The 27,923-nt window shown below is 45.5% G+C and overlaps 1 protein-coding gene across 11 annotated transcripts in view; it reads left to right on the forward strand.

Moving 5' to 3' along the window:
- Positions 1–27,923, forward strand: part of BCL11A (BCL11 transcription factor A) — a 99,080-nt gene that overhangs the window by 16,771 nt on the left and 54,386 nt on the right. Inside the window, exon 1 of one of the 11 annotated variants that reach the window (XM_077766479.1) lies at positions 20,641–20,671. The exons of the other annotated variants lie outside the window; for them this stretch is intronic. The gene's annotated coding sequence lies outside the window, so the exon portion shown is untranslated. Of the gene's footprint in view, positions 1–20,640; positions 20,672–27,923 lie in introns of those variants that run through there. 11 annotated transcript variants of the gene reach the window in all.

Here is a 27,923-nt window from a genome sequence, read left to right on the forward strand (position 1 = left end):
GGGGGGGGAGGGAACCCCCAGGAAGAGAAATACCCAACGACAGGCTTTTCACTCCCCAGAAGTAAAGCAGATCTCACTTCCCTGCCTCATATCCTCTCCTTTCTTGTTCTTTCCCTTTTGGAAGCAGAAACTTCTAAAATGAATGCCACTCCAAGGCGACGAAAAAGCTGTTTTTATACCACAGTGGATGTTTACACAGGAGACTCAACTTGAGGGGAAAAAGGCTTTTTGGGAGGGTGGTGGGACTCGTGTTAATCTGTTTTGTTGGAGGACTGTGCAGTATATTGCCTGTGAGCAACTCTGGGCTGTTTTTGATAAATTACCATGTTTAGAGATAGGTTTGGCTCTTAAGGGCTTAGTTTTATGAACAAAGTCCGTAACGATGTTTGCATCCTCTGTTTGTCTCTTAGCCCCCTTTGGCTTCACTAGAAGCTCAATGTTTAGTTTAAGCTCAGTCTGGAAGATATAACAATTTTGCATTAAAAAAATGAGGAAATCATAGGAAGAAAAACCCTTTGCTTTTTGGATGAATCTTACTGATAATTTGCTAAAGCTCATTTGAATTTTAAGCACTTCTTTAATCTTCAAAGGCTAAATTGCTTTATGAATATGCATGGTGTGGGCAGACTTCAGTTCATTACCTAGTTGTAAATTCTAATGACCATTAGGTCCTTCCAGTAATTGCGAATTGTTTTGCATTTTTGATTGGCCTATTAACATGTACATTCGGTGCACATCAGGCTGGCCTGTCAGCCTGCTGAAGGAGAAAAAAAAGGTGAAAATTGTTTATAGCACCAAGATTCTTAGATTTTCAATCTTGCAAAATTGATGATGTAAAAAAATTAAAGCAGTGTTTTTTCTTCTCAAGATTGAAAGTTCACCAAGAGATTTGACATATTTAATTTACATGATGACTTTGCACTCCTTCATTAATGCAATTTGCATATGAAGCTGTTGTTAATCACTTTTGATCATGTTTTGTGTATTAGCTGCCTCAGTGGCTCTCCTCCTCGGATGCCCCAGTAGAAAGGAGCAAAATGATGCATCTTCTTGCCAAGTTTCCTTTAGTGAATTGAGGAATTAGAAGTCTAACCTTGAGTAATTACATATGTTTTATCCATTTTCTTTTAACGTTAAGTACAGTTGGTGGAAGTGTTGGCTGGAAGTCGTTCTCATTTGGGGAGAAGGCTGTAAAATACAAGTGTGTGATTGAGGCACGTCCCAATCTGTACAGAAATATGCACAGGCCGTCCCTGTTCCCCCCACGAAAGTTGTCGGGCAGTTCCATTGTTAAGCAGCTTGGTGGCGGGGAGACTTGAATTTCCCAGCGTATTAAGACATCAGGCTTCTCCTTTGGAAGAGAGAGGGCTACGAAGTACAGACCTGCGCTACAGTGCTTTGCATTTCTTCTTTAAGTGTGTGCCTAGCACCCGTGCGTCTCAGGCCAGGGCTTGGCAGACGTATTTACCTTTGAGCTCAAGGAAGTCTTCCCGTGGCCTTGTCCAGCTTCTGTTCTCAGCCGCTCTGTGTCCTCCCCTAGTCGCGAGAGTAAATCATGGTCTCTGGGCTCCTGGGTGCCTCCCTAAAGGTACACAAGTGCCCTGGTTGTGAAAACAAGGTGCTAACTAACGGTTTCCGATTTTTGAGAGCCTGTGATTTTGGTATTTGCCTTTGCTGTTGAATAGCCTGTGCTGTATTATTGATGCTCATCTTTGGTCTGTGAGTTTATCACTGGTTAACAAGCAGAATCAGAACACTGAAACTGATATTCTGATTAAAAGGAATGTTTAATGAAAGAAAATAAATTGTGATGGAAAATGAACAGTGTGTAAGAAACATAACTACAATTTTAACCTCCGAGGGACCCTAGCACTGCCCTAACGTGACTTCCATCCATACCATGCTAAAAGCATGCTTCAGTTCAAAGTTGTTAATATTCAGCTGGGAAACAGTATCCAGAACACAAATAAATTATTAAGTGCATGAACTTTTTAGGCAGTAAGATGAACTGATGGGGTCCATCTGTGAGATCCAGGGGCTTTTTATTTGTGTGTGTCGAGCGATTCTGCCCTCTCCGACTTCACAGCCTTTGGTCTCCGGCCAACTGCATGCATAATTGATTCCACACGCACTATCATTTTCTTGATGTAATTGCTTTACTAAGATATGATGAAATCTAATGGATAATTTGCTATTTGAAAATGGGCAAAAAAATGTTCATACTTTTTATTGGGGGGCGGGCAAGAGAGAAGGGGGTATTCCGACGACCTGGTATTTAAGAACACAAAACAAAACGAAACCGGCAAAACGAACTTCTGCACTCTGCTTCAATCACATTGGTTTGGGTAGGAAGGTCTTTGTGACATATGGGAGCCAATGTGTAAATCTCTTTCTATCTCATATCACCCTCCTTCATTCCTTCTTTCTCTGTCTCTCCCCCAAACTTTACAAGCAAGTGATCCCAACAAGGTAAAAAGTAAACAATTTAGTCATCACAAGCCTTATTATTCAGTCTATCCAGGAGTTTTGCCATGTCGGTTTATTTAACTTCCAGGAATGTAAACACTGACACAGCCCTAGAAGCAGCAAGAAAGATTACAGTATTAGAGTTAAAAACCGTGAGCATGGAGGAGCTGTGCTTTATACTCAGCTGTAATAACACTTTACATTGAAACATAATGGTAAGTCAAAACTGACTGGAAACTTCTGCTTATATGGAGTACAAATTTCATTCTAATAGATTGGCATAATCTAGTGTACCCAGAGTAGATTGTTATATAATGGGGAAACTGTATAAATGTCAAGTACACAAATAATTCTACAGGACGTAAATGAGAAGTATTAGAATTTCTTGAATCACCATTAAATTTTGTTGGTGGGACAGTCTCATTGGGTCCCTCAAAATCATGTGTGGCTTTGCATAAGTCTTTTAAAAATGTATTTTGAGGGGATTTACGGACGTTGAAACATTGTTTTAATCCAAACCAGTTCATGCTTTAAATGTACCTTTAAAAAATTGTACTGTTTTTTTAAAGTACTTAAAGGGAGTGGAAGGGTAGAAAGCATATAAAGTGAATCCATCTCACTGTGGCAAACTGTTTTTCAAGTAAAGTCATAATAATGAACAACACATGATCTGAAATTTGATCAGCAAACATGTACTTATGCCAAGGAATTTTCTTTTTCTTTCTTTCTCTCCTTTTTTCCTTTCTTTTCCTCCCTTCCCCCCTCCCTGCCCTTTCTTCCCCTTCCTTCCTTCCTTCCTTCCGTCCTTCCTTCCTTCCTTCCTTCCTCCCACCATTCACATACCAAGGTTCTGTAAATCAGTAAAGTAGGGGGAGATCGTACAATAATACACAGAATGGCACAGCAAAGCTGTCTTTTGGAAGAAACATTAAATTTACCACGTCTAACAACAACAAAAAAACCTTTTTACCAAACTGGAAATGACAGAATAGTTTTAAAAAAGAAAAAAAAAAAATCCACCCCACCTTCTGATGCTCAAAACTTCAAACTATTAATAGACCACCAGTGAGATAGACTGTCTTTGTGCCTTGAAATGCAAAATGAGGGAAATAATTAGCAGAGGAACAAAATTCTCAAAATTTGAAGAACTTCTGTGATTACTGGGGGTACAGTGAAAAGAAAATGCAAATTTCTTCCTGATCTTAATTAGATTATATTNTGGCAGGAGGAAAGGTGGCTTCTGGCACTTGCTCGTGCAGTAAACGGTGTGCTGATGGGGCGAGAATCCTGAGCCCTTAATTTAGGTGGGCTCATTTCCCCTGGGTCTAGGGGATTCATTTGAGGAGAGGGGTGGGTACTGAAATAACAGCCAGGCTGCCTTAGGAAGGGGAAGCAGCCTGTGGGTTACTTTCTCCGACCACAAGGGAAAGCTGTGTGAGACGTTACGGGCTCCGCCCTGTACTCTGTGGCCATCACTCAGCCTCTTACGGGGGCATCTGCACAGAACCCCCAACACCAGAGCGCCCCCGCCCAGCTGCTTTCCCTCCAAACGTGCTCTTTAGAGTCCACTGGTGATGGTTGGCCAGAGTCCCGCCAAAGTATGTGCAGCAAGTTTCACTGGCTGGATTTCCACTTGCGTGAAATAATAAAAGCCCTGGCCAAGGCTTATGAATCTATTTTTGTTTCATTAATATTATTTATTATGTATTTTATTAATATTTTTAGGAGGGACTGTGCTCTCATTTGACCATTTGTAGTTATAATTAATACATTCCGTACTGGTTGTAAAAAGTGTATTTGCATTTAATTGCAAGTCAGGCTAAATTAATGGATATGATTTAAAACAAAACTCACTTAAAATATTCTTGCAGGGAGCAAAAGAAGGGACAGCCCTTGCATTAAATCTGTTTTCTGGGTGTCTGTGGTAAGAGGCTTGAAAGGATTGTGTGGGCCTAACGGGAATCGTGTGTGTGTGTGTGTGTCCGAGGGACCTGGGGGCCACACAAGGGGGAGGAGGAAAACCCGGGCAGGGGGAGGGGCAGCCAGGAGCTCCCATCTTTACTTTCTGAGGTTACCAGGAGGGGCTTAAGCAAAGTGGTCAAGTCCATCTGCTCCAGGAAAGGTGGTAAAGAAAGGAGGTTAGTGGCAAGAGGGAAGAAGCACAAAGGGAAAATTGTACGTTGGGAGCGTTGCTCTCGCGGCCGTGGTGTAGACAGACTGGTTTAGCAGACAGAATGATAGATTGTTTTGTCAAGGGTCCCAGGGTGTGCCCTGAACTTGAAGCACTTTGTTTATCTTGAATAGAAAGGGAAAAGCACAGACATAATCGATGTCTAGTTTTTAGGAGCTCGAAAGAGGTAGGAGAACAGAGAGGAGTCGGAGAGGTGGGGGAGGTGCAGGCCTTGGTTGTGGCTGTCCATTAACAGATGAACTTGGCCGAGGGCCAAGCTTCAGATGCGAGCATGTCAGGGCCCCCGTGCAGCCAAGCTTTTTCAGTATTTGGGGTTTTTTTTCTTCCTTTCTTAAAAAAAAAAAAAATACCTGCCGACAGTACATCAAATGCTCCCAGGTCTTTGGCTAAAGGCAAGAAAAAAAAAGACACAACTCAATTTTTTCCCCTCTGAACCAGTTGAGGCCAGTCTTTTGGCTACACACACAGGTTCTATCATCTTTCCTGACTTGCCATTGGGAAAAAAAAAGTTGTGATAACGCCAGTAACCCGAGGGCCTGGGACAGGAAGGGTTCGGTGTGTTCAAGAGACCAGCGTGTGTGAGCGCGTGCGCTGCGGCTAACGTGTGTGTGGAGGCGGGGCGGGGCGTGTGGGCCTGCGCACAGGTAGGAAATCGGTGGAAACAAATTCCTTTCTTTTTTTATTTTTTGTAATGTTTATTTACTTTTGAGAGAGAGAGAGACACTGAGTGTGAGTGGGGGAGGGACAGAGAGAGGGAGACACCGAATCCGAATCCGAATCCGTAGCAGGCTCCAGGCTCTGAGCTGTCAGCAAGGAGCTTGATTGGGGACCCAAACTCAGCAGAAGGGAGAGCTTGGCCTAAGCCTAAGAGGAAGTCCCTCGCTTAACGAACTGAGCCACCCAAGCGCCACCCCCCCAACAACTTTTTTTTTTTTTTTTAAAGTTAGATTCCTTACTGGGAAAGACCTGTGATTTGATCTGTTGGTGGCTGGGAAAGAAAATAACACCGAACCAAGACACAGGAAAGGCCAGGGGTGGGGGAAAAAAGCGCCCCCGTTGGAAGCACAGCACTTGCCGCGCAAGGCTGATGGCAAATCCATGCGTCTGGGCTTGTTTTATTCTCAATTATCTTATCTCTTTGGTCTGTTTCTGTGTTTTTTTTAGTTTATCATGACATTATGCATTCACTTAGGAGTGTTGGCAAGCAAGAGTCATCAGCCCAATAACTTCCTGACATTTTTAGCTCTTTTAATGTGCAGTCTTTGCCCTCCTGCCACAGGTGGCGAGGTAATTGAATTTCCCTGTTACTTACTGGTGGGAGGCATGTTCTGGTTCCCACCAGAGGAGCCGCTGGCGCTAGAGCTGGGTTCATAGAATTCTGCCTAGGGGACACGGGGGCTTCCGAGTGGTTTGGGGGCCTGTCCGAAATGCAGTCCACACAATAAAAGATATTCCCCCCCCCATCATAGACTTGAAAAGGCACCAGTGTGAACGGCTATATAAAATAGGATAAAATCATAGTTCCCCAGGCTGAAGCCTCAGCAGGGAGGTGGACTTTTCTCCTCCTTCTCCTGTAGCAAATAGAAACTGGGAAACATTGGAGGCCTCTGGGCTCATCCCACAGATAACCCCAGACACTCAGCCAAGCCCTTAGATGCTGTTTTCACTCCCACCTATGTGTCTTCGTAACCTGTGTGGTAAGAAGGGGAGGAGGGGCTGTAAGAGGGGAAATAAGCCCTTAAAAATACATTTATTCTCTTTCACCCCCTCCACCCCCCNGTGAGTACACGAATTAAAATGGGAAGAAGCAGTGACATTTCTAGGTGTGTGAGCTTGGGCAGATTTTTTCATTCTCTAAGTTTCCATTTTCTCCTCTGTAACATGGGGGGAGTCACAGGACCCACCTCACTGGGGACATTGTTCGCTTTGCTGGAAAACACTTGTCTGGTACCAGGTAAGCGCTTGAGACAATCTGGGTACTATTATGATTCTGACTCATGGATTAGCACTTTTTTCTCCTATAAGAACTNACAGTGTGGGGGTAGCAGGTTGGGATGAGAGGTAAGCCGAGCAAGGAGGGTTCTAATGGGCTCAGAGCCTCTTTTTGCCTCCGGGTAGGCTCCTGTGGGAGCCTGTGGGAAAGGGACTGTTGAGGAGAAACAGCGGAGAGTAGCCATTGTAGATCTGGGGAGGTGGGGCGATTCGAGGGGCTTCTCCCCACTGGCAGCTCCCTCAGTGCTTGGCTCCCTACAGACATGTGCTGTATCACCAAGAGAGTGTACCTGGGTATGTGGCATGGTCACTATGGGTTCCAGTTCACTGACTGGTTGGGAGAGTTTGGGCAAAACGTTTAACCTGTGTGAAATGGAGGTAACCCAGGACACCTCCCTTATACAGGGTCCACGCAACAAGTAAATGAGAGAAAGCACATGCATCACTTGCCACACAGGACACACTGGCAGAGTTGCCATTGCTGTACTATGTGTCTGATGCGTTGTTACTCCATCCACCGCAGCCCAGAAAGGAGATCTTATTAGCCTCATTTGGTAGAGGAGGAAATTGGGACTAACCAAGGGTTAGATAACTCCCCTGAGGGTTCACAGTTGTTAAGGGTTTTATCCCTTTGCTTCCAGTCTCCATCCTCTGTGACCTCCCCAGAATGTTTGCAGCTTTCCTCAGTGGAGCTGGACACCAGTTAGGTGGCTGGTCCTCCTGTGGGTTCTGTGGTCAGGTCTTTAGTCTTCTGGGAAAGAGAAGAACGTTCTCATCCAGTTCCTGGGCGGTTGTCCTGGGCGTATTGGCGGAGCCTTGGAGCTGTTGGAAAGAGTTGTAACGTGAGGAGTTCTGCTTTGCAAGTAGTCACTTCTCCATCTGTCCAGAGTAAGCCCGAAATGGGACAAGGGTCCTGTGAAGAACAGGAAGGTTTTACTATTTGTGTGTGACTTGGTTAGGAGGTGACAGTGGGCTGACCAAGAAACCAAGCTAGGATGTTTAAGGCCTGGTGAACCCTGGCTTTCAGCATTTCTGTTCTCTTGTCTCTCTGGTGTTCGCTTTACTCACCATACCTTAAAGGTGGAGGGGGAGGGGGGAAGAATCAGAATTCTACTCTGAGGGGGAGAGTTAGGGAGTATGTGTGTGCATATGTGTGTCTAGGGAGTGCTGGGGGGTAATATTCTGCTTCCAGGAGGTTTCATTTCTGGCTGGACAAGGGCTGTGGTAAGGCGAGTCTGGAAAGCATGCTAGGAGACCTGAGAAAATTTTTGAATGGAAACTGCAGTCAACAACTCCATATGATCCACATGTGGCTTTCCCTGAGGCGAGTTTTCAAGTGCATGGTGGCCTCCCCCAGTCTCTCTGCAGGCTGCTCCGACACCATTAATATTTGCTGAAGCAAGACCCGAGGTTCGTTGCAGAGGGATTACATAATGTATTCCAAAACCAAATGTCAGGGTTGTCCTTTTATTACCCATCGTTTTGAATTGGCTGGGCCACCATCGACCACCATTTATATAGTTTCAGAGTCCATTGGGTACTTTGGAGGCGCCTACTGTGTGCTAAGGTCCCATGGGGGAACTGAAGAGTTGGCTTCAGCAGTGACAAGAGTTGGCTGGGAGCTCTGCTCACTTGGTATGCTCTTCTATTCTGTTTGAACTGAGGGAAGTTGTTCAACCAGGGCGTTGTCTTTGGCATGGATCCAGATGGTCTTCTGCGTTGCGGGTGGGGATGAAGGGGGCTGCTGAGAATACATGGGGGTAGAGAACTCCAAGCCTTATGTTTCGGTTCTCATGCTGGGATCCCTGGGACTACTGGATCCTTGCTTCCTTGCCCCTTACCTCTTCCCCTGGTTCCCCACATTGTCTCTACCTGCCCCAGGTTCAGGACTGTGGCGGTATTCTCCCATCACCCCAGAAGAGAAGCTCTGGGTTTTGTTCCTGGGACTCCTAAATTGAAAAGCGGAAATGATAAAAGGAGTACCATTGCTTTAGAGGTCTTATTTTTCCCCTCTAGTTTTCTCCCCATTCCCTTGAAAATCAGGCCAGCTCTCTGATGGTGGCCTTTTGTTTCATTTTCTTTTTTGGTTCTGCCTTCATTAAGGTTAGCACGAATTTAACATCCCAAGAGGCAGGCCGGTGACCCTTCAGGCCAAGTGCCTGGATGTGGCAACGCTATAATAAATATTGAATGGTGAGAGCAATGGAAATTTAACAAAGCCATAACTGAGGAGACCGCAGAGGGGCAGCGGACTGGTTAAGAGGCTGTTGGATGAGCTGGGTAGTATTTCTACTTCAACCTGATTGAAATGTCGACTAAAAATCAATGCTGTTGACTAGTGATAATTTACACTGTTCCCGGTGCTAAGTAGTTCCCCGCTTAAGAATGCGTTGGCTGGGCAGAGATTAGTGCAGGGAGTTGTGTGTGTCACAATGAATCAGACGCATTATAGGTCAGCCCTTTATTTGTTTCATCATGACTTTTACACAGTTGTCATGTAATTTATGGCTGCTTTCACGTTGTCAAACATTTTCATTGCATCTTCTTCTTTAACACACTCCTGACACAGACGCGCTGTCTTGGAAGGCTTGGTATTATTTCATAATCCGAGAGGAGGCCTATAAACCATCAAATTACACTATCTTCGGGCTAATCTAAATGCGCTGCAGATTAAAATCAGAGCTCATTTGTCCCTGATGCAAATTATTAAGTTCTAATTATAAATATCCATTTAATTACCCCATACATTTTTATTTTGCGGACCCTTTTGAGCACTGCTGTCTGCCGGGGGGGGGGTGGGGTGGAGAGATGCATAGGAGACAATCTGCAGTAATTAATGTACACGTCCCAAATGTAAAGGATAAACATATGCTGCTTTGTTTGGCGTATTTATTGATTGATTAGATGTATAGAGACTTTGGCATCGGCACAATCCAAAGTTGAAATCTTTTTAAAAATGAAAACTATTGAAAAATCTTTTGGGGAAGAAAAAGCAAAATAGAGCCAACCAAGAGCTTTCTGCTAGAATACGTCATCCTAAAATATGGGATTTCACCAGGTTCTGCATTTGAGTCAATCTAGATTTTGTAGAAGTTAAGGGTGAGAGAACCCCTAACTGTTTTGCACCTAGAATATGAAATCATTGTTATAGAAAAAGCTGTAATATTAAAAAAAAAAAAAAGTCATCCTTATTTCCAGCCCTGTTGCCATTTTCTGCTAGGAAATAACAGTATCTGCCTGTAATAGGACAACAATCCATTTGAGAGCATTATGATAAACTATTTTTGATTACCGAGAAATAAAGTAAAAGAAAAAGATAAAATAAAAATTTGTAAAGTCCTTATAACTGGACGCTTACTCTTCTATGAAGGCAGTGGGGAAATTACCAAAACTGGTTTAGGGAGTAGGGATTGAGGTCTTTTGGGATTTTTCATTTTTCTATAGCCAAATTTTGACTTAAAAAATTTATCTGTTTTTGAGAGAGAGAGTACACATGAGAGTGTGGGAGGGGCAGAGAGAGAGGGAGACAGAAGATCCAAAGCAGGCTTGAACTCACAGCCCATGAGATCATGACCTGGACTGAAGTCAGAGGCTTAACCAACTGAGCCACCTAGGCACCCCACCGAATTTTGACTTTTAATGATAATGGAAAGACACTGGTCTGGGAACCAGTATGCCTGGATTCCAACCCTGAACTGTGAAACTTTGGGTTCCCTTCCCCCTTCATTGGGTTCCCTTCATTGTAGTTTCCTTGTCTGTAGAATGGGTAGTTTGGAGCTGGTGGGTCTCTCCGCTCCTGTCATGTACTAGCATACACTGAACAGCATAAGCAGATTCCCTGCTTCCTCTCCTATCTGCTCTTTTTGGAATCCAGTTGCTGAATGGGGCTTGCCTGCAGAGAGGGCAGAATATTTTCTTTATTTGCCTCAAAGGCAGGAACTATGGTGGAGATTAAGTCTTGGGCTCATGATCCCTTAGCAGAAAGCTTAAGAGTAACTTTTAAATTGCTGGAAGCAAAATTGAAGCATGGTATAATGGAATGGTGATAATTCACAGAAGTTTCCAGCCTTACAAGATTTCTCTGTCTTTTAATTGTTGCAAGCTGTTTTTTTTTTTTTTTTAATATAAACTCTAAGGAGTGTAATGTGTATTTTCTCCAAGCTTGCTTTTTTGGGCAACTGTAGCTATGTCAAAATAGAAATACGTTTGACAAAGAAATCAGTTGAATTTAAACAACCAGGTATTTTAAATTCAATTAACTGACTGAATTCAGTGGTATTTTCCTTCTTCCTCCCCCAAAAGCTGGTTTCTCTGTATGGACATAGCCTACATATGCTGAGTTCTTGGAGTTACAAATTCTTGCTTGTTAAAGGCATCCGATGCAACATGTTTAGAAGAACTATCCCTCTGTTAGTGTTGAAGACAGCATAAATTGAGGGAAAATGTTCTTTTTTTATTCATCATGTAGGTAAAAACATATGGCCTGTTCTGGGACATGTGATCTTTGCAATCCATTTTCTAAACTTGGTGTTTACAATTGACTTTTAGCACGGATGTTTCTGTTTTCCACACCGTCCAGCAAATACCATGTATGCATGGCATTAAATTAGGTATAAAATGATGTTTTCAGAAGCATGCTGATAAACAACATTCAGGCTTACCCTTTGGATAATGATTATTTAAAACTTTCTTTTATTATCCCACGTGCTAAGAATCTGGGGGAAATGAACCAGTTGTGAAATAACATGTTCCTTGTAGGACACAGGCACTCCTGAGATCTATAGCTTCAATAAAAAAGCAATTTATTTAAATTACTGCCTCTTTAATTTATAATGTTTTGGGGGATTTTTATTAGGAGTGCTCTATTAGGACACTGATAATCAGCTGTTTCAAATTTTGCATACTCTTCTGTCTCTGGCAGAAAAACAAAACAGAGCCAAATGCTAAAAAAACAAACAGGGAAAAGGAAAAAGTTTAGCCCTGACTCAACCCAAAGGAAGATAATGGGCAGACTGAGGGAATGGCAGCCACCCAGAGGCATTACTTTCCCCTTTGGTTATTACCTGAAGAGAAAGCACGATAGCATTCACGTGCCAAAGAGACAGGCAACAAAATATGTATTCAGATATGAAGTTTAGGACTTCATAGCCCCTATAGTCTCTCTTCTCCCCCCACCCCGCATTCTGTTTTGCAAATGTATCAGCGGCGTATTGTTAACGTGTGATAGGAGCTACCGTTAGGACAGTCTGGGCTCGCTAATGGGGTCAGCTGTGTCACAACGTGATATATGGATTATGTTTACCATGGCATATTTTGTTTGTGAGCTGGGCTGTGAGATGGGAGCAGATGATAAATGAAGATACCCTACAGTTTTCACACTAGGTCCTATGGTCCCGAGTCTCCAAAACAATCAAGCACCGCTGATAATGGAGAGGCATTTGTGGGGACGGAATTGACTTCAAAAGTTTTAGATCTCTGGCTGAAATGTAGGATGTGATAGTCCATTAAGTTAATGTCTTTATTTAAAGCTCCTATTTGACTTAAATAAATTATTTAGGGTTTGTTGCTAGCACCTTGGTAAACTCATGAACCTTCAGGTTTGTTGAATAACTTCCCAGTGGCTTTTCTGTGCCTTCACGATTCATTTGCTTGGACTCCTTCCTGTGTGTTTGTAGGAGTTCTAAATTTCTTTCTCAAGTTTCAGTGGCAACGAATGATTTTTCTTATTGGTGTGCTACACCTATAAATGACTTTCCTCTTTTGGGGAAAAAAAAAACCCCAAATACAGCAGAACCATCTCTCCCTCTCTCTCTCCCCAAATACAGCAAAACCATTTCTCTCTCTCTCTCTCTCTCTCTCCCTCTCCCTCACACACACACACACACACACACACGCTTAAATGTATGTACTATACATATACACATATACATATACACACATAGTGTGTGTGTAGATATATCTAGTGCTTGTATATATAGTGTGTGTGTGAATTTATATATGCACTTTCTCTGTCTTTTTTTTTTTTTAATGGTTTATTTATTTTTTGAGACTGAGAAAGACAGAGCACAAGACAGGGAGGGGCAGAGAGACAGGGAGATACAGAATCCGAAGCAGGCTCCAGGCTCTGAGCTGTCAGCACAGAGCCCAACGAGGGGCTCGAACCCACGAACATGAGATCATGACCTGAGCCAAAGTTGGAGGCTTAACTGACTGAGCCACCCAGGTGCCCCTCTCTCTGTCTTTTATACATAGAGTTTGAAAGAGAGTAGGAAGATCTTCAAATTTACCATGATTCCATTAAATTAATATGAAAGTTTTAAAAAGTCATCCGTATGAATACTCCTTTTCATCAAATTCCAACTTAGGCAAATCCATTTCATGCTGTTTGTCTCTGAGGGTCTGCTATTCACATAGCTCTGGATTGAGGGGCAGTTTCAAATTTAGGGACAACAGTTTTAAGCTGAAATCATGGATGGCAGCCTGCACCCTTGGCCTTCACTGAGTTGAGGAGGCTGGTCTTTCTCTTGGTGGCAGGAACACTTGTTGCCTTGAAGTCCTCTTCTTCACAGTTCTGCCGCGAGTATATTTCCTGACCCGCCTCTGCATCTGGTTAAATGGACTTCAGTAATCTGTGCACGGTTACTTCTTACTTATTTTATATCCTGAAAGATATTAAGTCCAACAAGCTTTTACTCACTGAGTCTACAGAGAAAACGGCTAGGCAATTTTTGTTTCAATCTCCGTGTCTCTCTGGAGCACTAGTTCCAGAGGCTGATCAATAGGTTTTATTGTAGACCTTACTGTCTCTAAAAGCATTGTGACCTTATCCTGTCTAAAAATAGTATTTGCTCTCACCTGCAGAACCTTGACCTGTGAAAACCCATTTGGAACATAACTGACATATCTAGTCAGCTGTATATCCAAGACATGCTCTGTGAATGAATTCCGTGCAGAACTGTCCAGGAGAATGCTTTCTTCGAAGAAAAATAAATACCAGTTGTGAACACTGGGAGTGTGCTGGCTTGCCCAGAGAGGTGATGGGCCCCACAGTGGGGAGTGAGAAAGTCTCATGAACTAGGGGGCTGTTGAGAGGGGTGAGTACTCTTCCAGAGGACTCCCAGAGAGTGCATCTGGCCCCCAGTAGGGCAGTGCCAGGTGGCTTTGAACAAGGTCCATGATCCTTTTTAGAGAGTGTGAGTCCCTGAATGCTTTCCTTGGCACCTTGATCTTGGCACTTGGTCTTGAACCTCGGTAGAAGGGAGCCTCCGAAGCAGGACCTAGATGCAAAGAAGTATTTTGGAGTTTAAAGTAACTCCCCTATTTAATAATAAGGAATTATTGTCATTTTAACATTTTTAGCTGTGATAATGGTTTTGTGGTTTTTTAAAAAAAGTCTTTATCTTTTAAAAATACACACCAAAGTATTTGGTGATGAAATGATAGGATGTCTAGAATCAGTGTAAATAATCCAGTGGGTAGGATTGGCAATAGGGTTATAGATAAAACAAATTTGGCCATGAGTTGGTAGTGATTGAAGTTGGATGACGCATCCTGGGGGGTTGATTTGTACCATTCTCTGTATTTCTATATGTATGTGAGATCTTAGTGAAAATAAAGGTGCCACCTGACTGGTGAAGAGAAAAATGGCCTTGCTCAGCAGAAGTTGTTTCTTCACTAAGAATTCAACTCTGAGGTAGTGAGGGGGTCCGGTATCCTTTAGGGAAGAAAGTACTTGTGAGCTCAAGTCTTGTATCTAGAAAGTTCATCGTTAAGGGGGTCCTCTTCGAATCTTCACTGTGCACTGTGCTTCATTCTCCTGGAAGCAAAGCACTGCCCAAAATTTGTTTCAGCATGTGAAGAGGAGTTGCAGCTGGAGTTGAATTGAGAGTTCTGGCACCAGTGCCTCTTTCTTTGTGGTGGGTGTTGGGAAGAGCAGGTGGGACGTATCCATTTACCTGGTAGTGTTGAGGAAGATAAGGCTCTTGGGCCTCCCTGTGACCACTGAGCTCTGGTTGTTTGAGAAAGATGATTTACCTGAGAGGTAGGCTGACCGTGCTGTAAGGGAGAAGGGGACCGAAGCCCAGAGGAGGGAGTTCTGGGGCACAGCCTCTGGAAGATGGGAGAGTGTAGGGCAATGATGGAACAGCTGTAAAGGGGCATTTGTTCTGTTCAGCAAAAGCCATCTCAGCTCAGCTTGAAAGCCAGGTCACTGGTGGTCTTTGTGCGACTGGTCACAGGAGAGCCAAGGCGGGCCTGGTCTCTGGCGCATCGGCTCCCTGGAAGCTGAGAGCAGCCTCACAGAGCCATTCCCAGGCTCAAGCCCCTCTGCTTTCACAAAATGTCTGCTCCTGCTCGCTTCCTGCAGAGGCTATTATTAGCAAGTGTCACTCGGTTATCTGAGAGTGGCGCTTTTAGCTGCCATCGAAGTGCCTGACACTTGGGTTTACAGCAGATTAAATTAAATTTTAGGCTGGTTTGGCTTCACTGGCAGTAGACAATAGGACCAGCTGTTGTAGAAATGTAACCTGGCACCCTGAAGAAACTATGTGAGTGCGCAGGCGCTCACGCGTGCACCTGTGGGAGTTCTGAGCATGCAGGTGGCTCTTGGGCAATTAAGGACCTGACAAGCCACTGTTGTGGGAATGGCGAGAGGGCCATTGTCTGGGGCTGACCACTGGGTACACCTCTCTTTTCTCTTCTTCGCATTTCATCCCTTCCCCAAAAAAGTGTTTGTTCAGACAGATTGTTTCTCTTAACTTGGTTTCATTGTGCTTGTTGACAGAAGGGAGTGTATGAAGCTGGAATAATCTTTCTGCTGTTTGCACGTCCATGTCACTGTTTCTCTGCAAAGGGGCTCCGCATGCATGAAAACACCAGTGGGAACCAACGGAAGGGTGTAGGTGATTTCGGGCTCATTACAACATGGTGACCGAGTTGATGTGATGGCTGTGATGGCTGGTGTAGGCAGAAAGTCTGGTTGCTCCCCTGTCCTGCCTTATACCTTCGACTCCTGTAGGTCCGGCAGGCTATGGGGAAGGTCTTCTCTTTTAGAGGCAAATGTCTTTGCTCTCCTTGGCGCTTGGTATGCTTGTGCCTGTGAATTTGGGACCTTTATGCCTCTACTGTTGAGTCAGAGCAAAGTAGTGTATGTCAACATCACTTATTCAGAATTCTCCAGAACACTGCGTGGATAATTTCTCCTTATAAACAGAATGCAAATGTGTACATTATTGCACCAAAGGGCGATGCTCTTTACTTTTATAATCTGGATTTTAAAAAAATTCTGTGGCACTTGATTTCAGTTCCTCAGACTCCAGAATTTATACTCACTGATTAGAAATACATTATGCAAATAATTCAGTTTACATATCCAAATACTGTTTTGCATCATTCACACCTCATGTCTTGAAAAAAAAAGTGAAATGTTTCCTCAAAATAAACAAAACCTGCAGAAGAGTTTATTGTAAGGGTGAAAATTAGAGAGGCACCCATTTGCCTGGGAACTTTTGAGGAAAAATTTCTAATGCTCGTGCATACATAATCTTGCAACGTTCCTTTTTTTTGGCTTTTACCCATAGGATATGCCATTCAAGGTATATCATATACATACATACATATATACATATGTATATATATGTTATCTTTGGCTTCCTGAATTTTTCAATTTTTTGGAAAAAAGAAGCAGTAGGCTGCATCAGATCCACACTTGTGCCTATGTGCTTAGAGCCATAAATGAAAAAGTTATGTGGAGGAAATTGAAGGAGATACAAAAATTGCTTACCAGTGACATGGTTTTGCTGCTAGAGAAAGAGGAGAGGAGAGAGATGAAAACTTTTGATAAGTCTTGTCAAGAGAGAGTTAACTAAGCATAGCCATGAATGCTTCAGTTCCAGAATGGCCAGTCGCAGGGCCCTGCAAAAGTGTCTCTGCTTTCAGTGGCGTTTTATTGTCATTGGAGTAATTCAGGGGAATACAGGATATGACCTCGAGGCCTTGTCTTTAGAAGCACATTCCCATGCCCACGTGAATGTCTAAACCAGTGGCTTTGACCTCATGTGTCAGAACAGAATTGGCGTCAGAAATCTGCCCAGGATTCCAGTGGTTCCTGCCTTACTCTCTGGGGCGGTTAACCTACTGCCGTTGCGAAGCATGTCAGGTTTCAGGAGGAATTTCCCTCGGAAGGACGGAAGGACGGCAGGAAGGGAAGCAGGCAGGCGGGTGGGGACCTTGCCTTTGCTCTGCGGTCTGAGTGCCGTCATCTTTCTCGAACGATGCTCCACACCCATCTCCCCTAACAGGTTACAGACACATTTTTGGCACCGCACAAAGTAAGCGTTCCAACATGTTTTTAATCTTTAACTTTCACGTCGTTAAAAGTCTGATGTACTGACTTTCAGCTGCCTGCAGATAGTTCAGGGCACAGCACCTGACAGGTGTAATGTTTTGTGTTTTATGTCTCTCAATATGGAGGTTATGGAATCAAAAACGCTGCAAAATGCTTTAAAGATGTTGATATCCATATACCAAACTTTCATGGTCCCTAGGTTCTTTCTCGCCCCACTTTCACACCTCCATTTTTTTTTTGTTGCCTCTATTTGAAAGGGGCCCTTGGTGTACACAGGAGACAAGAAACTTCTCGGCTTCGTATTGCCTCCCAGAGGGTCAGTACTGAGAAACCGCACTCCTCTTCATTTTTTCTCAAGGGTTGAGCAATGTGTCCCATAGCTCTTTCAAAGAACGAAGTGTCCTTTTGTTGTGGGTCATAGGCAGACAGATTTGGTGGCACTGTGGCTGCAGGTCTGAACTTAAATGATGGATGGCCAGTGACAAGTAGCCTCATGAACCACCGCTGTGAACAGCTGCATCCTGATCTTTGCCCATCGAGCAGCGGCATGGTGATGGGTCCATCCAGCTTGACTGGAGCATGAATAGTAACTGCTGGGTCCTTGGCATGCCCTGTGGCACCTCCTTTTACACTGTAGTCCTGGAGGGACTTTTAAGGGAACTCGGTAATGGTAAGTGGGCTCTTAAACTCTCCTCAGTGTTCTCTGATGGGTTTCTGTGTTGTCTCTCACCCACCCCTGGTGGGTGGTGATTCTCAGATTGAGTGCGATGCTTCTCGCCTTGTCCCCCCCTATATCTGTGTGTGTGAGAAACTGACATTCTCATGTGTGATGCCCTCCCATGTGCTGTTTCTGGCTGGCCCCAACTCCTAGTCTCCATTTGAGTAAGCATATTGAAATTCAGGTGAATCGGGATGTCGTTTTATAGGACTAATCTCGACTCTGCTCTAACGGAGACACTTTACAAAGTAAATACGTTTTATTAATAATAAGTAATAACAAAATTATTGGGACTCACTTCATGCTGGGCTGCAGCACACCTGTGTGGAACTAAAGGTCTGATCTAGTAGTACCTTCCTTATACAGTGGGGGAGCTTTGTGGACAAGAGAAGTTGAGGCCCCGCCTTTTTGGAGGGTGTCTGGAGAGAGAAAATCTAGGCCTAATTTTGTCTTTTTAAATTAAGATAGCTAATATTTTTAAAGTGTTTAAAAAAATGTCCCCCTTTCTGAAAAATTGACTCTTAGGGCAAAGCTCTTGTTCCTTGCTGACCAGAGTATCTGAGCAATCAGAGAATAAAGTACAGGTTTTTGAGCCCAATTTCCTTCATGAGAGGGGGAAGTAAATATTTACTGAGCATCTTCTGTGTAGACATAGAGTCATGAAGTCTTACCATCTACCCTCTCAGTATACAGACGAAGAAGGTGGAGGCTGAGGAGGGGCGATGATGGGCTTGAGGCCACTCACTGGGCAGTGATAGAATTGGCGCAGAGCCCAGGCCTCACACCTTCACCCTGGCTCGCTCTACCGACTCATACAGCCTCTCCTCACCCGGCAGGACCCGGGGTGACCCTCTGGTGCTTGTGCCGAGAGACTCCTGCTGCTTCCGGTGCTTTTATGTGTGCCGGCTAGAATGCTTTCCAGAACTGGAGGTTTGCTGAGAAAGACTCCAGAGAACGGTCGTGTGCTTTGCCCTTTCCTCCCAGCCTCCTTCTTTCCCTGCCCTGTTTTGAGCAGGCTTGCCTGCCGTATTTCCTGACGGGGCTCATACAGTGTGGTAGCTCTGAGGTTTGCACAGTGTGCGAATGGAACAGCTTGGCATTTTAATCCAGATCACTGGGCATGGGGGGATGGAGCTGGGGTGGCAGGGGAACCTGTATCTTGTCAGGGGTAGACGGGTCTCCAGAATTGACCAGCTCAATGTCTTCCTCCTCCACATGTGTTCTATTTTTAAAGACATCTCTCAATAGCAGGAAATCCTTCCTTTTGTCTACCTTAAATCTCTTATGCTTCAGTTTAAACCCATTTCCTCTTCATTCTAGGGAAGACAGAGCCTCTCATCACTAGCTTTGGGCTGAAACCCCTCATATTTTACAGTTCTTTGCTCTGTTCCCTGCCACTTAGCCTTCTTGAATAATCTCAGTTCCCTGAACTTAAATTCATGGATCTATTATCTTTTTTTTTTTTTAAATGTTTTATTTATTTCTAGGAGAGAGAGACAGCGTGAGCAGGGGAGGGTCAGAGAGAGAGGAAGCCACAGACTGAAACAGGCTCCAGGCTCCGAGCTGGCAGTCAGCACAGAGCCCGACGCGGGGCTCGAACCCACAAACCGCGAGATCATGACCTAAGCGAAAGTCGGAAAGTCGGACGCTTAACCGACTAAGCCACCCAGGCGCCCCGGATCTATTATCTTTTAACCTGTTTATCATTTTTCTACTTCTCTTTAGACCCTCCTGCTTCTAACCTTTTTGAATCTTTTACTCAAACACTGGTCTGATTACTGTGGAGTACGCTGGCCAGATACCTTAGTATTTTCCACATTCCTTACTCTGAGACCTGCACTCGGGTATTTTGCTTACTTTTTTAAAAAAGCAAGCATTCATGCTCAGCCTGGTGTCCACGAGGAATTCTAGCTCTTCTTCAGCCATCTCTGAGTACAGTTAAATTTTCACTCCCAACCGTATCGAAGCCACATCTCTCCTTTTCCAGACTCTCTTCTTTGTCCCTGTCCATACTGAACTTAGTTCTCCCCCGGTGTCCCAAGCCCTGTGGCCACCTCTCTGCTTCACCAGGTGACAGAGGGTTATGATCCTGCCTCTGAAGCGTCTCCTCCTTCTTGGCTCCTCTCCCAGTGACAGCTTCATGGAGGCTGAGAAATACAGTGAGTGGCCTTTCTTGCCTCACTTACTGCTGGTGAGAGAGTTGTTCATAACTTTCCGCTGACATCTGGAGAATGTAGGCTTTGGGGAGCAGAGCCCAGATTCCCTGGGAGCCAGCAAAGCCAAGTCTTTTTTGAGTTTCCAGCACAACCTGTGTTATAGTAATAGGAGTTGGTCATTGTGTTTACTAGTAAAACAAAACCTAAGTGCACGTGCAAAGCACATCCCTTCTGTGTGCTGGGGTGAGGAGAGGTGACAGCGAGTGTGTAGGATGCTATGAAAAGCATTACGGACATGGGAAAGCATTTCAGAGCACACAAACATGGCATGAGTAATGTCAGGCTTATAGCCACAAGGCTAGATTTTCAGCCCTGCCTCCCTTTCATGTACCCTGGTTCAATCAGGACGTATATGGAGTGGTGAGAAGAGGGGCTGCCTGCCCTTCAGATTGCAGGGTATTTGTAGCCCAGGACCGTTTAGTGGGTGTAGGTCCAGTAGAGCCCAGAGAACAGCCTCTGTCTGGATCTTTCTCGGACTGCCTTGCTCACTTCCTGCTCTGCCTAGCCCAGAGGTGATTCGGTAATCCCCACAGTATGACCTCACAGTGGGTTAGGTGGCCTGGGAACTTTAGCCTTCAGTCTCAAGTCAGGAGCACAAATAAGGAAGCTGGGATGTTGAGTGATCAAGAATCAGTTGGCAAGTCCTACATCCATTTCTGACCCTGCTCCCAGGTGCTCTTCTGTTCACCACCACATTCTCCTTGGCTGAAAGCGCTGGGCTGTGTGTTTCAAGGAATAAAGAGGTAGCCTGGTCCCATACGCGTGCACAGAGTTCTTGCTGCTGGGTTTGCCTTTCCCTGAGCTGAACGGCTCCAAGGCCACTTCCCCAGCTAACTAAGAATGTGTGAGTGGGGACCCAGCAAAGTCCTGACCCCTATCAGGAACTGGCTGCAGTCCCTCTGCTTCCTTTGGAGGAGGTATTGCCCCGGGGTTAGTGAGAGGGCATCGGTAGTATTCACACTGCCTCCTGGGGGTTGGTTTTTTCTACTGCCCAAACCATAACCGTTTCGAAGGTGGGGATCAGGTTTTATTTTTTTTGTATTTTCATGTCTCACATAATGCTGGTCCATATATGGTGTTTAGTTCATACTTTGTTCTGGGTGATTAACTAAAAATTGAAAGTCAAGGCTGTCGATTGGATCCCCTGGCTCCCTGTCGAGGAAAGGTGCGGAGGCTAGGTGAGTTTACCTTCCTCTTTCTCCCTGTGGAAAAGATGGGAAGAGGTTGGGATGGGTATGATGCCTTCACGGACTTCACTTGCAGGCGCATTGTCTCTTGATGGAGCAGTGAGCTCTTTGTAGCTCTGCCCCTTACCTGAAGTCGGTGTGGGGGAGGCTTCTCAGGGCTGGGCCAATCCTGAGAAGGGCAGCTAGGGCTACCCTGTGAGTGTCTGTAGCTGGGAGCCTAGCTCGTGTTTGGAAGGGAGTGAGTCCTGCTTTTCTTCTGGTAGTTCTGGCTGGTGCTGGGTTGGGTTTAAGTGGTGATATTCTCTTTCTTTCTTTTTGTGTATGTGTATGCAAGACCTTTGATATTTGAGTAGGGAAATCCTCTCTAATGCTTGGAATTCACAGACTCCGGCAGTGTGTTACCCTTTTCGGTGTGTTGTGAAGAGACTCATCCAGACCAACTAGATTTATCTGTACAGCTTTGATTTCTTTCATAAGAACAAAATTCCAATTTACGTTTATGTTTAGCTGGCCTGTTCTCTGAGTCCCAGGACTGTCCGGAACTGGATTGCTCGGCGTGGCCAGGCTCAGCACTGCTGTCCCATCAGTGGCCAGGGTGCCTGTGGCCTATCTCATGGTACTGGAGGTGGTCCAGCACGAAATCACTCCCCTTGAGAACCTGCGGGAGCACTGCTGGCTGGAAGTGACCCTGGGGAAGGCTAGGAGTCCCTTTGCTCTGCCTCGGCCTACCTGCCTGCCTTTCTTTCTCAGGCCAGGCAGCATTCCTAACTCTCTTCTCCCCACCCCTCCCCTCCCTTGCTGTTCCTTCCCCTCCCTTGCTCTGTCTTTGGGCATTTAGGAGAATTTAAGATAGTGGATATAGAGTCCAAGTCTTCACCACAGGCCAGAAAGCTTCTTTTCCATAGAGGTGCCTGTCTGTGGAAGGTAGCGAGTTGCTGGCCTGTTGAGAAGATGGGTCTCTGGCCCATTGAGCCCCAGAGGTTTATAACACAGGCCCCTTTGTCAGTGTTGACCCAGCTGTGCTCTCTTCTAAACCTGGGTCTTAACTTCTGATTTCCCAGAGACTGGTACGATGGGAGTATTAGTTGTGGCAGGAGGCTTTATTTTTCCTCCATGGTGGCCAGGGATGAGTTGGTTCTGTCGTGGATGGGAGCAGGCAGCCAGCCCTTAGAGGGAGGTGGGGTCTAGAAGGGAAAGGGCAGGACAGGGAAGGTCCTGGCAGGACCTGAAGATAAGCTGCAACAAGAGAGAAGAAGCAGGAGTTCTTGCTAGAGACAGAGCCAGCACCCACCTCTGGTGAAGGTTCCCCTATGGGTGCTTGGCCTTAGGGCACCTGGACTGTGGCTTCTGCAGTGTAGCCTCAAGGAGAGCATGGAAGCAACATCTCCCTTACCATCTGGCCTTGAGCGGCCCTGAGGACTGATCCCAGGAGGCAGGAACTCCCATTTAGCGCCACTCCTAGTACGCAGTTCCTTGTCCCACATTCTACCATCTTGCCATGGTATCAACTGCATAGATGGGGAATCGAGCATGATCGGGGGTGCCTCAAACCTAATTAGCTTGTGAGTCCCTTACTCTGGTCATCCTCCTTCCAGGGGAGAACATTTCAAAGAGTTGTGTTGGATGAGAAAGACAAATTCATCACCCCCAAAGGCTTGGTGGCCTGTGGAGTTTCGTGCTGGTGGGGTAGGTCCTCACTATCCCTGAAACTCTTCTTAAAAAGTGACTGTTCAGTAGGCTGCCCATACGCTGCCTCTCTCAGGGGTAACTAGAGGTGGTGGTGTGGTCAGATGTAACTTGTCAGCTGTGCCCTGGGGTGTCTGTTTTTGGGTGAAATTCATCTGTGCGGTGGCTAAGTGGTAAAACGCCTTCCTCCTGTGTCATCCAAAAGGACATCATGTGGGTGGGCAATGTGGTCAAGTGTACTCCTTCACTTTAGATGTGTGTTGCGGTAAAACCTGCCTGTTCTCCTACCCCTCCTTCAAGGTGACTCATAGTTGAGAAGCTGAAAGAAAATAAGCCATCTTCACCAGACTGTGAACCTCTCCAGGCACTGAACCAATCTCAAGTGATGGGGATGTCCTGATGCCTACCTCACTGAAGCCTCTTAAATTAGATAAACAACATGGAGTTCTGCAAGGGCTTTTGTTTTCACAGGGCCAAAGAAGCAGAGCTGAGGAGAGAGGCAGATGCCATCTAATCTTGTTTTGTAATTCAACGTGTGTTTATTGAACACTTACTCTGTGCCCAGCAGTGTATCTATCAGGTGCCAGATGTGCAGAGGTCAGCAAGAGTAGGCAAGCTTCCTCTCATGAAACTTTCTCATTTGGGAGATGAGTGTGTCTGTGGGCATGGAGGGCAAATCCTTTCTGCCTGAGGGCCAGACACAGACATGCAGCTGGAAAATGGAAAGTCCCCAGGCCAGGAGAGGACAAGGGCCTGGTCCGGGCCACCAAGCTACTTAGCATGGCTTAGCCACCATCCCCATTAGGTTTTTCTGAGTCCCCAACCCATACTTCTTCTAGCGCATCAAGAGGCTGCCTTTAGCTACTCAACATTTATAGATGGGGATCTAGGTGCCTCTGAATTGCCCCCTTTAAATCATCGTCTCGCAGCTCCTGGGGAAGGTGAGCAGAAAGCTTCCTTTGCAGCTCATACTTCAAGTGTTTCTTAGCCTTCCAAGTTGTTTGGATAAAGTTGTGGCCCCAGGTCGCTGCACACATACTCACTTTGGAGTCCCTGAGACGCTTCTATGTCCTGGGAAGACTTACTGTATCTTTGGCCCACTTAGCACTAAGCACTGAGCCATGTCCTTTCTAAGGCATTTGAATGCCTGTCCCAGTTACTGGCAGGCCAGCTTGGTGAGTGGGGGGCAGCGAGTGCAGCACCTCATATTCTTATTTATTTGTTTGTTTTGAAAGAAAAGAATTCTCTCTTGCTTTACCCTTCTTCCTGTTCTTTTGCCTCCATGGAAACAAAATGCACAAAGCTTGGAAAAGAATTAGTGACACTCCGCCCCACCAATGTCTTATATTACGAGCTTCTTCTGCGCCTACTGCATTTTCAACTTATTACAGCTTTTCTGTGGCTTGGAAAATTCGTTGACTGAGTGATGATTGTTTTCATGAAACAGTGCAACTTGTAAAGCAATGGTTGTCATTAATAGTGCAGTTATGTAGAGAGTAGTTCTTTAAGCCTTCAGTTTCAAATCAGATTAGCGCTCTGTTAACTTAAAATAGCCCCAAAAAAGAAGAAAGAAGAAGAAAAGAACTGTCGGAAATCAGAGGGAAATATTAGCATTATGAAACATGTTAACAAGTGGCCATTAGCACTTTATGTCTGCATGAATAGCATCTTTAAGTGTTTTATTGGTAACAGAATAGAGTGGAGTCACATAGAATGGCATTACTTTTCAAATTGGCAAGTTCTTTTAATTCAGACTTCTTGTTATTGCCTACTGGGGAGCATTTATTCACCTGTCAAAATGTACACCAGGGTGGGAAAAGGTACTTTAGCTGCTCTGGCTGATCCCCGGCTCTCAGGTATAAGGGATTTGTCCCTTTATCATGCCTCCAACTCCCCCTGCCCCCTAGCACCCTCCCCACCAGCAGGACGGTGAGTCTGAAAGCACAGAAGGTGATGAGTGATGCTATGGAGGAAGTGGCCCAGTGCTACGTAAGTATGTGGGCATATGCATCTCAGTGTGCCTAGGCACGTGGCTGGCTGCCACAAGGTGTGTGTGCAGATCACTGAGCTGGGGGCGCCCGGAAGAGCTGCTGGTGGTGGGCACCTCCCCAGGCTCTCAGCTTCTTCTTCTGGAGGTTCCTTCTAACCCTTAGGGAAAAGACTCCATTTTGGTCTTGACTGGCCTCTCTCAAGAGCCCCCCACCCCATTCTTTTCCCTTTCCCAAAACAGCTGAACCCCTCTGCGTTATGATGCAACGTGCTGTTCCCTCTGGGCCTCGGGGCCTGTGGGGAAAATGGAATTTGGCAGAAATTCAAACTCCAAAGCCAAAGTGACCCCAGGTCTGGCTGCCTGATGGTTTTATAGATACGGTGTTGAGTGGCCTCCTGGCAGTTTGGGATTCTGGAGGTTCTCTCATTCATTTTTCAACACAGTTTTTGCAAACTTGCCATGTGCCAGGAACTGTTCTTGGTGTTGAGCGCATAGCAATGATCAAAGCATTCAAAAATTCCTGACCTTGGGGTGCCCCCATTCTAGCTGGGGAGACAGATAGTAAATGAATAAAAACGTGACTTATATGGTGTGTCAGACTGTGATCAAACTGCTTTGGAGAAAAATAAGGCGAGGGTGAGGGATGGGGAATGTGTGGTGGGCGCACTTTAAATAGGATGGTTAGGGATGGCCCTGCCGAGAAGCAAAGGAAGGCTCTAAGGAATGAGCCAATCGGCCATGTGGATTTCTGGGGGAAGAGAGTTCTGAGCCAAACAAATAACAAATACAAAGAACTTGTGCATAGTCTTCCTGGTTGTTGGAGGAGGAGCAAGGGGCCCTTGTAGTCCGAGTGGAAGGTGTAAAGGAGGTGGGTGGGAGCTGAAGTCCAAGGGACAAGACACCAGGGCCTTGTTGGCCATTGTGAAGACTTTGGCTTTGACTCCATGGCAGATGGAAGCCACTGGAGGAGTGGCATCATGTGACTTAGGTTTCTAGAAGGTTACTTTGGCTGCTTTTTGAGACTTGGCGGGGGGGGAGGCGGGAGGTGAGGCAGAAGCATTCAGGAGGCTGTTGCCCAAATCCTACCCATATGATGGCAGCTTGGACCGTGGGGGTGGGCATGTGAGAGGGGGCTGGATTCTGGACACATTTTGAAGGTGAAACTACCAGGACTCACTGACATATTGGACGTGGGCTGTGAGAATCAGAGGAGTCAAGGTGGACCCTAAGATGTTTGGCTTGGTGACTGGAAGGAAGGAATTGCTGTTAGCTGGGATAGGGAAGGCGCTGGGATGTGTCCGAGAGGATGGAGGTGCTCAGTCGAAGCTATGGGGCTCCCCTTTCTCTTCCACTTAGAGCCACAGGTTGCTGTTAGACTGTTCTGCTCAGGAAGGGGTGGGAGGGAAGGGAGTGTGGCCCTCATGGGGCAGTTGGGAGACCTCCAATAGATTGCTTGTAGCTGAGATGACTTAGGCCAAGCTCTGACTTGTAGTTGTTTAGAAAAGGTGCTTTTTTTTTTTTTTTAAACTGTTTTATTCAGTTTCTTTCTCTATTGTTTGTTAGCTACCAGAGACAACTTGATCTTTTGACTCAGAAATATGTGCTTTGTGTCTTGCATTTCTTTCCCATAGCTTGTTTTCTCAGAGCCCAGGTCAGTCATCAGAGGCTGCTGGTGAACCATGGGATTTGGAAATGGGTATATAAGCTGCATCTTTCCCTGGACTTCACTCTCTCCAGGTGCCGGAGGATTATCAGGAATCCACGGCCACTGTGTCTCGTACCCCTAAAGAGTCCTTTTCTGAAGACGTCTCTGTGGCTCTGCTGTGCCCAGATCTGCCACTCCACCCAGGGCTTGGAATTTCTTATGGAAATCTGTTGTCCTCCTTTCCATAGGTCCTCCTCCTCCCTTTCCCCATTCCTGGAAAGAAGTTGGCTGGCAGATAGAGTGTTTTTCCTTGAAAGGAGAGAGGAGAGCCCTCTAATGGAAAAGTAAAATAATTCTTGGAATTCTTATTACACCCAAGCCAGCCAAAGCTGAGACCAAGTAAATTATTTGGGGGTAATTTGCTAGGGCCTGAATCAAACAAGTTGCTTTCTTGCACTGTCCTCTCAGCATGATTGTTTAGAGCAAAAGCTGGCAACGTTAGGAGTTTGATGAGAAACAAGAAAGAGTATTTTTGTCTGAGCCACTTGTGTGTTGAGGGGGTCTTCTAGGCTTTAGGGCTCAAAGGTGAATGAAGATCTTTTGCCAACAACAGGTTCCTTATCAGAGGAGGCACTCCTTTTACCTCAAGTCTCAAACGACCTTAAATAGCAGTGTTTAGAGCAATGAGTTTAGCATCCATCAAGTTAGCCTTAGTGTTTTCTTTATCTCTTCCACAGTGCCGGCTTTGCTACATGTAGAGCAAATGATTCTGGAATCCTAGGTGGCCCAAGGGAGAGAGCCCACAGTAGAGTCCAGTCTGCCAACTTAAAGGTCCAGCCTGTTGTCACAGAGGCTTTAGGGGAAATCCAAAGGTCTCCAGCCTTTCCCATGGTCCCAGATACGTAAGCACCAACCTCTTCCTGAGTCAAATGGAGATGGGTTCCTAACATCTCCCTCCTCATAGCTCCACCCCTTCTTGACCAGTTTGCTGAAGTGCCTGAGATCCTTTGCCCACCAAATACATCCTTCCCATCCTGGAGGAAAACAGTGTCCCCTTCAGAAAGGGAAAAGTCCACTGTTCCATAAACTTACAACCGCATTCCTTTAAAAATGTGTCTTGGGGATGTTTGTCTCGCAGCAGCTGGCAACTGCCTTGTTTTTGAAGATGTTGGACTCAGTAACTGGGCTGCCCTGTGGGCCCCTTCCACTACTGCTCAGGGAGAATGGCCTGAGGCATAATTCTTTGTCCCCCCCAAGAAGCTTCCCTCTGGCTCCTCTGTCACATCAAGCCTTGTCTGCCACATTCTAAAAGAAGTGTGGCTGAGTTTGAGTTTCATACTAGTTTTTATTTCTGTATTTTTTGTAGTCATTGTTTGGACGGGGGGTTGGTAGGCAACCCTGGGGTAATCAGCACGTTAGGTTGGCTCTTTGAGATGAGTAACTACTTAGCTGTTGCTCAACTGCTTTTGTTTGTGAACTAAAGGGCA

The sequence above is a fragment of the Crocuta crocuta genome, unplaced genomic scaffold, assembly GCF_008692635.1.
Source record: "Crocuta crocuta isolate KB4526 unplaced genomic scaffold, BGI_CrCroc_1.0 scaffold113, whole genome shotgun sequence".
Lineage (NCBI taxonomy): Eukaryota > Metazoa > Chordata > Mammalia > Carnivora > Hyaenidae > Crocuta > Crocuta crocuta.